This window comes from Barbus barbus (genome assembly GCF_936440315.1).
Source record: "Barbus barbus genome assembly, chromosome: 23".
Taxonomy (NCBI): Eukaryota; Metazoa; Chordata; class Actinopteri; order Cypriniformes; family Cyprinidae; genus Barbus; species Barbus barbus.
The window spans coordinates 12,607,138-12,619,376 of NC_136751.1; positions in this window are offsets into that span (position 1 = coordinate 12,607,138).

The window sequence follows — 12,239 nt, forward strand, 5'->3', positions numbered from 1 at the left end:
AAGCACTTCCCTCAGTTCACTTGATGTCCCGATCTTAAAGTAACATGCTGCAAGCTGTTGTGACTACAAGGACTGACCTCTTACGAAGCTACTGGCTGAGTATACTACCTGAAATTCCCTACCTGTCTTACTTACCTTCTGCCCTGTTCCTCTTCATCCTCTTCGCTCTCAGGATCCAGCTCCTGGTGAACGCCGTCTTCCCCGAGCTCTCTGATACTGCAGTTAACCACGGACCTGCAAAGAAAGAAGGGACTGTTAGAATCCTGACGATCTATCACCATACTCACGAAGAATCACCACTCACCTATTTCCACGTCGTCCACCTTTGCTGTGTGTTCACCCACTCTGTAAATAAACCTTGTCACTTGAACCACTTACCTTTGTGTCCTGCAGTTCCGCTACAGTTATATACCCTTTGTTGGCAATGACAGAGGTCAAATGTTTTATGTAAGTCTTCACAAGGTTTTCACACAATGTTGCTGGTATTTTGGCCCATTCCTCCATGCAGATCTCCTCTAGAGCAGTGATGTTTTGGGGCTGTCGCTGGGCAACACGGACTTTCAACTCCCTCCAAAGATTTTCTATGGGGTTGAGATCTGGAGACTGGCTAGGCCACTCCAGGACTTTGAAATGCTTCTTACGAAGCCACTCCTTCATTGCCCGGGCGGTGTGTTTGGGATCATTGTCATGCTGAAAGACCCAGCCACGTTTCATCTTCAATGCCCTTGCTGATGGAAGGAGGTTTTCACTCAATCTCACGATACATGGCCCCATTCATTCTTTCCTTTACACGGATCAGTCGTCCTGGTCCCTTTGCAGAAAAACAGCCCCAAAGCATGATGTTTCCACCCCCATGCTTCACAGTAGGTATGGTGTTCTTTGGATGCAACTCAGCATTCTTTCTCCTCCAAACACGACGAGTTGAGTTTTTACCAAAAAGTTCTATTTTGGTTTCATCTGACGACGTGACATTCTCCCAATCCTCTTCTGGATCATCCAAATGCTCTCTAGCAAACTTCAGACGGGCCCGGACATGTACTGGCTTAAGCAGGGGGACACGTCTGGTACTGCAGGATTTGAGTCCCTGGCGGCGTAGTGTGTTACTGATTGTAGCCTTTGTTACTTTGGTCCCAGCTCTCTGCAGGTCATTCACTAGGTCCCCCCCGTGTGGTTCTGGGATTTTTGCTCACTGTTCTTGTGATCATTTTGACCCCACGGGGTAAGATCTTGATGTGGAGCCCCAGATCGAGGGAGATTATCAGTGGTCTTGTATGTCTTCCATTTTCTAATAATTGCTCCCACAGTTGATTTCTTCACACCAAGCTGCTTGCCTATTGCAGATTCAGTCTTCCCAGCCTGGTGCAGGTCTACAATTTTGTTTCTGGTGTCCTTCGCCAGCTCTTTGGTCTTGGCCATAGTGGAGTTTGGAGTGTGACTGTTTGAGGTTGTGGACAGGTGTCTTTTATACTGATAACGAGTTCAAACAGGTGCCATTAATACAGGTAACGAGTGGAGGACAGAGGAGCCTCTTAAAGAAGAAGTTACAGGTCTGTGAGAGCCAGAAATCTTGCTTGTTTGTAGGTGACCAAATACTTATTTTACCGAGGAATTTACCAATTAATTCATTAAAAATCCTACAATGTGATTTCCTGGATTCTTTCCCCCCATTCTGTCTCTCATAGTTGAAGTGTACCTATGATGAAAATTACAGGCCTCTCTCATCTTTTTAAGTGGGAGAACTTGCACAATTGGTGGCTGACTAAATACTTTTTTGCCCAACTGTAATACCAAGGCAAACCGCAGTAAGTGAAGTCTTAGTTTTCTCATTTGACACCGCAGATACTCTACCTTGGTATCCCACGGCCAAATGATGGTTGAACAATTATCCAAAGACGGGTAAAGAAGATAGCAAAATATTAACTTCTAGCGAGGCAAATTACAGCTTTATAATCAGTTAACATTAACTAGCCAGCCGCTAGTAAATTAAACAGCCTACCTGTATTTCTTCATATCCACTCTGACAACATAGCCTATAATGATTATCTGATTTATAATCGCGTTGATGTTTGTTGATTCGGATATTTCTCCACGTTTCAAGCAGCTAATCCAATTGTAGTAACAGGTGTTATTCCTTCAAAAGTTAGCTGGCTCCGGTAAAGTTATATAATTCATCAAAGAACCGTACTGTATGACCGTTATACGGAACGCAGTTTGTCCCCTATTCGTATACAAATAACAAATTCTTAATTGATAAGTAATCATTCGTTTTGCACAAATCACTGTTTCGTTTGTTAGCATTGCCGTTCGAGGAAGGCTTTATGACCAAGCGGAATCCTCTGCCACCTGGTTGCTTCCGGTTAACAGCGAGCGGGACTCGCGCTGACTGCAATTCCCCTCACCATCCGCGTTTTGATTTTGGCAAATCAGTTTGGCTGAATGCAAACAACATGATTATTATGCACTGTTAGACATTTCAAAGGGTTTTTACAGTAAGTTAATGCAATTAAGATTTACAGTAGCAAACTGAATTTGATTTACAGTTGCAAACTGTACTGTTTTACAGTAAATTACTGTAAATAAAATCCAATTCATCAGTATGCTACTGTAATTCATTAATTTTAATGTAGATTTCATTAGATTTTATAATTTTTATATAGAATTCATTTTATTTTTACTCTACATAGGTACTACTGGCATTCAATTAAAACAGACACAATAATTACAAAATATCAGATTCTTTATTTAAAACATTTGCATGCATAACACTTAAAAATACAGTGCATCGTCACCATTTCTCCTGTCTTAAGACAATTTACAGTGCATTATGTTGTATCCTCTGGACTTATCCTCACAAAGAATCCTTAGGCAACAGAAACATAATGGGGAAAAAAGACAAGCAGCCAAAGAATACATAGCCATCTGAAAAACCCAGGTGCTGCTCCAAAACGTGGCAACCACATTTGCTCACCATCCACTTTGTAAGTGACAGAAATGTCTTCTCTGAAAAACAAGAAGTAGAAATAGCACACTTTTAAAAAGCAAACCCCATATAGAAAGCTCTCAAAACCGTGGTTGTTCTCTTATCCATGAATTATCAGTCTCAGGGTGGCTGGCATGCTCATGTCTTTCTTGATGCAATCATTGCAGTTGCCTTTAAAACACAAATACAAAAAATGCAGTAAATCTTAAATTCCATTAAAAAATTCCATTAAAGCTAGAAAGGCAGCTAGCCATAAAATTAGTTTAACCTAGCTAACATATGATTTTATTAATTACTAACACCTGAACTAAATTTCACAGCTAACCTAATATAATATAAGATGAGCATTGCTTGTTAAAAATCATTTTAATTTGGTTACTTAATTCAATAAACTGACAAAAGTCGTTTGAAACGACAGCGCAGCTTACCGTGGTATATACGTATATCTACAGTGGATGCGGACAGTAAAGTGATGCATATTTCTGACGTACAGATGTACTCCAAGCGCTCGCACTGTTTCTGACATGGACAAACGGATTTTCCTATCATTACAAGCGATGTACTGACTACACATCCAGTGTAGTCAGTCCCAAGCTGTTGCGGCGTTGTAGACATGGTGTAGGGCAAATTGTGTCAATCCAAATGTAAGAAATGAGGAAAATAAAACGACCTCAATAGAATGGCGCCAAAGTGACCGTTACAGCAAATACAGTAGTGTACAGCAATTAAAAAAAAATACACTAAGTCTCTGTATGTGGGGTCTGACGTCACAGAAAATTCCCATAATGCAAAGGGTATTACAGTTATTTACTGTAAAGGGAATTTGCAGTATTATACTGGGTGATATACAGTAAATAACAGTGGAAATTACAGAAATGTCTAAAGGTGCGTTCACACTAGACGCGAATGAAGCGTTAAGCGTGAGCGATTTACATGTTAGGTCAATGCAAAGACACGAATAGACATCCTGCGGCGCGATTCGCGCGAATGAGGTAGTGCGAGTTGAAAAATCTGAACTTTGGCGGACATTCGCTCCACGTTAACCAATCAGGAGCTTGCTCTAGTAGTGACGTGATTACGAGCGGAGGCAGAAATCCGAAACAACAGAGGACAAAATCATCGTCGCTGTATGTGGATACCCGGAGCTGCATGATAGACCAAAGATTACCTGTTAGATTTACCCAAAACGAATTATATTTTATGTTAATCCACTACAGAGACATCAGAGCCAGCGGCAAATGTCAGAAGGACTAGCCGAGGTTATGCTGCTCTCTTCGGGATACATGAGCGCAAGCGCCCGGTGATCGTTTTCAAATAAGCGTTGTTTTTATAAATAAACCGCAGATTTGAGTTTTAAACAACTACATTCTCGGCTGAAATACACACGTCCAGTGTTTCCATAGCACATAAAGTGCAGCTACCCTCTCAACAAAATCCATGCAAGCCATTTCGCAACGAGACTGGAGCTGTCTGGCAGAAGCCCCTCCCATGACGCAAATTCACATCTGTTGTAAAGCGACTTTCACGCGCGAATGAAGCGAGTAAACTCATTGTGTGTTCAATGTTCAATGTTAAATGTTCAAGCGTCCAACTACGCGCAAATAGCACAATTTATTTGCGCAAGTCGCGTCTGATGTGAACAGTGTGAGCACAACATCCAGCTAGACAGGAAAACATCCAATCTACCAGAGGGAAGACGTCTTTCACTGTTTCACAGGCCAGTGGTTTGTGTGTAATGTGTGTGCCATTTTTTGTATGATATTAAAATGTATATATAATAATAATAATAAATAAAGACATTAATCAAACTAATTAGATTTTTTTCCGAGAACCTTTTATACACATTTACATTTAGTCATTTGGCAGACGCTTTTATCCAAAGCGACTTACAATTGGGGAATACAAAAAGCGATTAATCTTGAAGAGGTTGTCAGAATGTCAGATCTTGACATTCAAGACCTTTCACAGAGGGCCAGTCGGCCTCGTTGCATATGATGCAATAGGAGCACCCCATGGAAGAGCCAGGAATGTGATGTGGGTCTATGCAGGCAGTTAGACAGGAACTGCTTCAGAGAGCACCACATTTAAGTGACTGGATTGAAGGATCCAAAAACGCCTGGCGAACTGGGGTAAAAAAAGGCTCCTGAGTGAAAGCTGTGCAATCCAGTGTTCCAAAAAGACTTGTATATATGTATTATATTTCCTTTTTCAAGACTGAGGCATTAGATTCTTTTGTTCATGAGTTTTCAGATTTTTTCTAAAAAAAAGCTGTAAAATTTCTTCCCATTTTTTAGGTGTTCAAGCACAAAGTGCATTGAAACCCTATTGTAATTGTTAGGATTTTTAATTTTACTATTATTCCGTGCTAAAACTGATCGTGCAGACCAAACCACAAGGCCTAGAGAGCTGAAACTTGATCAGACGGTGGTAGTCTGGCTCGCTACTCAGGCACAAGCACCTAGCCCAATCAGCATATAGGTGGCGCTACAGCAATCAATAATGCAAAACTGCTCATAAGTCCTAGACCGTTTGTCATAGACTCAAGTGTCTTATATAATTGGAATCTTTGGCTCAATCAAAACAAAATGGCTATCCGATTTCATTTCCGGTATGCACATTTTTCCGCTATTTTGAAATTTGTCCAAAGCCTACTTTTGCAAACTAGTCCTATGTTTTTCGCCCGATTGGAACCAAACCTGTGCAGAAATATTCTCTGGAGAGGAACTTTGAAAAAAAGTTGAACTTTCAATCCACGGTGGCAAAGGGGCACAAAAACGTTCGAAAGAGGGGGGGCCAATTTTACTAAAATAGCTATAACTCTTGAACAGAATGAGGTATCTTTACCAAACTCTGGATACTTGTGTATGAGCTTAATCTTTGGTCAAATGAAATAAATTGCAGCTTTGGCACTTGGTGGCGCTGTAAGAGGGAAAAAACATAAAAATAGCTATAACTACGCAACCGTTGGTCCGATCGACTTGAAAATTGATATGCAGTGTCTTTATCCAATGTGCCATGAGGCTTTATGAGGACATTGGCGTATCACAAAAAGCATGGCCGCCATCAGCCAATGAATTTTTAGCACCTATTAGACAAGGTTAACGGAGGTTAATCGGAATGAAACTTGGTGGGCATGTTCGGCTCATGGCCCTAAAGGCTTGTAAGAATTTTTTAAGAAATCGGCCACTAGTTGGCGCTAACGAGTTTTTTGGCTCTGTAATCACGTGTTGTTCAACATATCCACACAATATGCATATCATTTGATAGATCTCCTCATAATGAGCAACTTTGCCTCAAGAACCATTGCTGTCAATCAAATCATTCATTAATTATTCAGAAATATGTTACAAACCCACTTTTGCAAACTAGTCTGTTTTTTTTTTTTCTCACTCAAACCACTGCAGTAATAATCGCTGGACTCTCTAGATCAATAATTATCAAAAAAATGTTGAATGTTGTCCTTTCGTTAGCTATAATTGGCTCATTTAAAAAAGGGGCGTGGCCACACATACCCAAAAGCCTTTAAAACCTAAACAAAAACTTGAAACTTTACGAAAGTTGGTGAAAACATGTGTCAGATGACTGTTAACAAGCATGACAAGTTTCAAGGAGATCGAACCATAGGTGGCGCTATGACAGTAAAAAAAGCCTTCAAAAACAAAATATATCAATTGTACATGAACGTAAATTGTAAAAAAAAGTTCATATATTCACACATACACTAGATCTTTATATCATATGATGGACCTCCTCATTCTGAACAACTCTGTCTCCAGGATTATTGCCATCAATCGAAGTGTTATTTAAATATTCTCAATTATGTTATAAACCTACTTTTGCAAACTGGTTCTAGGTTTTATGCCCAATCGGAACCAATGCACTGCAGAAATGTTCTCTGGCCAGTATTCATTAATAATTATCAAAAAAAATGTTGAAAAATCTCACTTTCACAATGGGACATCAAAACGTTTAAAAGTCGCAGGCCAATTTTACGAAAAAAGCTATAACTCGTGAACAAAATTAGATATCTTTACCAAACTCAGTACACATATATATGAGCTCAATCTTTGGTCAAATAAAAAACAAAACAAATCCAGAGCTCTGCCACTTGGTGGCGCTATAAGAATTAAAAAAACTAACTTGGTAAGCATTGGTCCGATCGACTTGAAAATTGGTATGCAGTGTCTTTGTCCAATGTGGCACAACTGATTATGAGGACATTCGTATATCTCAAAAAACATGGCCGCCATCGGCCAATGTAATTTAAGCACCTATTTGACTAGGTTAACGGTGGTAGATCGGAACAAAACTCAATGGGCATGTTTTACTCATGCATGTTTTACTCATGGCCCTAAAGGTCTGTAAGAATTTTGAAAGAAATCGGTCACTAGTTGGCGCTAACGGGTTTTTTGGCTCTGTAATCACTAGTGATCGACCGATATTGATTTTTTATAACCGATACCGATACCAATTATTTGCGTGTCTATGTGCCCGATAACCGATATGCAGAACCGATATTTATTTACTGTTATAAAGTAAATAAATGACTGCGTGAAGTAAGTCCATACTTCACTTTGGTTTTACCTCCTTTCACTCATCTTAACAAAAAATGTTTTGAGAATTAGCAGTCTTTCATGCATGGCTCTAGACTCATTCTTCCCACTGATCTCACTTTTGCGCACGAGCACATAATTTGGTTGCAATTTGTTTTTTGTTTTTGCTACAACATTTGATTAATCAATGCATGCTGATGAACTTTTATCATAGTTTATAGTTATATGGTAACGAAAGTTTTCAACATTCAACTCGTTCTTTTTCATCTGTATTATTTGTGATTTAAATTTTGTGAACAGGAATTCCTTTTTTCGTGCGCTTTTTACTTTCAAATTTGCGATCTTGGCGTCACATTTTACAAGAAAAGATCATTGTCTGTTTTGCTTATATCTATACACCTTTAACTTTTTAAGACTAAAACAAAAGATGGATTAATTGTTATTCTTAATTAAAAAGCGCAACAACAATAAAACAGTACGTTGACAATGACAAACTCTTACATAACATTTATCAACAAAAACAAATAAGACGAGGCATGGCATAGGACACACCACATGCTGTACTATATACCTAGTATATTACAGAATGTTTAGCAAACTCTGAGGAAGCAAATAAATATTAATATATATATATATATATATTTATTTAATTAAGGAAAGCAGCATAACCTGAGGTAAACAGCAAAGATAACAAGCTTCTCAAAACGAAAACAAAAAGAAAAGTAAAACTAAACTGGCTATAGCTGACAGGACTTGCATGTTTTTTTCTACAAGAATACCACCACGTTCACCTTCTCTGGTTTAAGAAGCGGACTTTTACTTTAGTTTGAAAACAAATCCATCCCTTGCGCTCCATCCGCAACGCGCACCTTCACGCTCGTGCTGACGCGGCGAGTATAAACCAGGCTCTACCCACTAAGCGCTCGTGCTGAAAGCACCTCTCTTCACGTGATCAGTGAAATCTGACTCCTGCTATAATGTGCTGCGGCTGGCAGCGCGCGCTGTATGAAGCAGACGCTTTGGAGTAGCGCAGACCTGGCACTCGTACAAATGCGACCACGTCAAATTTTAACTCGCAAACAATTACCATTTTGGTCGCAGTCTAGAGCCCTGTCATGTTAAATGTAATCTTCGTATTACAACAATAAAAAACATTTTATTTATAAAAATCTTTAGCAGCAACACTAATATTAGCAGTAAGCAAAATGAACATAGAAAGTCTAATGTTTTCAAATGGAGAAAATAAAGGAAAGGAGTCATATCAACTTCATTTTTAACTTCATTTTTAAAAACTGTTTTTTAAGCTGTTTAATAGGATAAAGAGTGAAGAATAATTCACTGGATAATTTTAATTCACAGAATAATATTCTCTGGAATATTGGAATATAACAAGCATTGTATTTTATTGCATTTCTCAACTGGCATGCTCTAAATTATGCTGCTGACAGCGCGGTTTATCTATGCCTTTACACAGAACTATAGGCTACTCAAACTGCGATCGATCGCGGAGATAATAAATAATTTATTTCCATAGAGTTGTATTAATTTAGATGTTTATAAACTAAATAATGGTTATATAGTAAGTGTTAATACAATTTAGGGTGCTTCAAAAAAGTGAATCTTGTTAAAAGTTACATGCGGTGTCCGAGCTGGAGCATTTCTTGAGCATCAACCCGCTGAGTGAACTGCAATATGAAAGCGGATTCACGAGACTAATGATGAGCATATAGACAACAGAGAGAGAATTACATTCAATGCTTTTCTTTCCAACATGCAATCATTCATGGCTGTATTATTTAATTCATGCAAAGTTACATCTTTATTGGGAGAGGACTTGAGGAATTATCTATGTGACTCCGACTTCACGAGACTAATAGACCACAGAGAGAATTAAATTCAGCGCTTTTATTTCCACCATGTGCTAATTCATGGCTGTGTTATTTCAGGCAAAGTTATAGCCTATCTTTATAGGGACAGGGCTTGACAGAGTATCTTATTTATCATATTTCTTAGAGCCAAGTTGCATTTAAACTATATATCAGGCATTTATGTAATACATCTAATTTGTGCATTAATGCCTGTAATATTAAATAGTTTACTAACTACAGCAAATCAAGTACCTGCACGCCGTTGCTGTCTTGTCTCCCCTCAGATGCGCTGCAATTGTGATCCTGCGCACAATTCTGAAAACGTCCACAAGATGGCGGTGTTTATTGGGGAATCCGATATTACAAAACCGATATTCGATTATGAAAAAATGCTTAAATATCGGGGAAAATATCGGTAAATCGATATATCGGTCGATCTCTAGTAATCACGTGGTGTTTCACAAATGCACACAATATACATATCATTCGATAGATCTCCTCATAGTGAACAACTTTACCACAGGAATTATTGCTGTCAATCAAATTGTTCATTAAATATTCTCTATTATGTTAAAAACCTACTTTTGCAAACTAGTCCTAGATTTTATCTCAATCTCAATCAAACCACTGCAGAACAATTCTCAGGACTCTCTAGTTGAATAATTATTTTTAAAAAATGTTGAATTTTGTCCTTTGGTTAGCTATAACGGGGTCATTTAGAAAAGGGGCGTGACCATATATATACCCAAAAGCCTATAAAACCTAAACAAAAACTCAAAACTGTACGAAACTTGGTGAAAACCTGTGATACATGACTCTTAACAAGTATGCAAAGTTTCATGGAGATCGGACCATAGGTGGCGCTATAACGGTTAAAAAGGCCTCAGAAACACAACATTTCTGTAGAATATGACCTCAAATTGTAGAACATGTTCATATATTCACACAAACCCTAAATCTTCATATCATATGGCATACCTACTCATCCTGAGCAACTTTGCCTCTGGGACTTATGCTGTCAATCAAATTGTTCATTAAATATTCTCTATTATGTTAAAAATCAACTTTTGCGAACTAGTCCCTGGTTTTTTGATCAATCTCGATCAAACCACTGCAGCGCAATTCTCTGGATGCTCTAGATCAATAATTATCAAAAATGCTGAATTTTGTCTGTTATCTATAACGGGGTCATTTAGAAAAGGGGTGTGGCCACATGTACTCAAAAGCCTATAAAAACTAAAGGAAAACTCAAAAGCTAATGAAATTTGGTGAAAACGTGTCAGATGACTCTTAACAATCATGCAAAGTTTCATGGAGATTGGACTATAGATGGTGCTATAACAGTTAAAAAGGCCTCACGAAAACAAATGGCCTCAAATTGCTAGAAAATGCTTATATATTCACACAAACACTAGATCTTCATATAATACAATAGATCTTCTCATTTTGATCAACTTTGCCTCCAGGATCACTGCTATCAATCAAACTGTTCTTTAAGTATTTGGGATTATTAAAAAAAAAAAAAAAAAACTACTTTTGTCAAGTAGTCCTCAGTTTGTAACTCAAAATCAATCAAATCAGTGCAGTACTATTCTCTAGACTCTCAAGGTAAATAATTATCAAAATAATGTTGAACATTTGCATTTGGACAACAATAAACCATTCATTTTATAATATGTTATTTACATAGTGTAACTAAAGGCCTATTAATACTAAAAGAAAGCCCACAAGTTGTGTAAAAGGATGCATGCTTTCATTCTAAACAAGCATTTAAGAGAGATTGGGCAAAAATAACACTGTAATAGTTATAAAGCTTAAAACACAGTGTTTTATGAAAAAATGCTATTTATAACCACAAGATGGCAGTGGAAGATCACTAATGGGTTTATTAAACACTAAAACAGTACTGTTCACAGGTTTTCTTATGGAGATGTTATAAAATCACTGTTATAGCATTTAAAATCACATTTAATTCAAGTTTACCATTTTGTTCATACAGATATGTTAGTTTTTTTTACAATTTCCCCATATTAAAAAAATGACATATAAACTTAAAAGAGAAGAAAAAATATTGTCACCTGTCATTTATTTCAAATATCTATATCTGCAACAAAATATGTGTGCATGTATGTCCGTGTATGTGTGTGTAAGCATGCTAACTGATTATTAATATGATAGTTTAACCTTTACATTTCTGTGTCTGTGTCTGTGAGCCTATTGTCCATTTTCGATGAGTTTCACTGTCAGCTATGCATCCAGGTTGGCCTAGACCCTAAAAGTATACCTTAGGCCTTAAAATGCTTGAACCCCGGTGATCGCTGCTTGTAGCTATATATTTTTTATTTAAATTTTTTGTCTATTTAAATTCTATTTACAAACTCACCACACACAGTAATGTAGAATAACTAATTTCTTGAAAGCCAGTAATTTCCTGAAAAAAATGACACCTTGCACTTGAAGATACCACATTGTGTTATAATTTTATACTCAAAACCCAAAATGAGTGAAAACAAACTATTTTAGCTTTAGGTTCTAAAGGGTTAACTACAGACATAGATTGCACCAACGCAGCCTTCTTAGTTTTATCCTCAGCATTTTTCTTTTTCCAAGCCTGACACTCAGCAATCAAATGCCTGTCACGGTGCACACACGAGGGAGGAACCAGGAACACGCAGACGAGGATGTAAACTCAAATAATATACTTTACTAGGACATCAGGACAGGACATGGCAGGACAAGGCAAGGCAGACAAGGACATCACACACCGGGGTTAACGAGTAGACCAGACGAAGTCAAATTGAACAGACAGGACTATAAATAAACAGGTAAATCATAGAT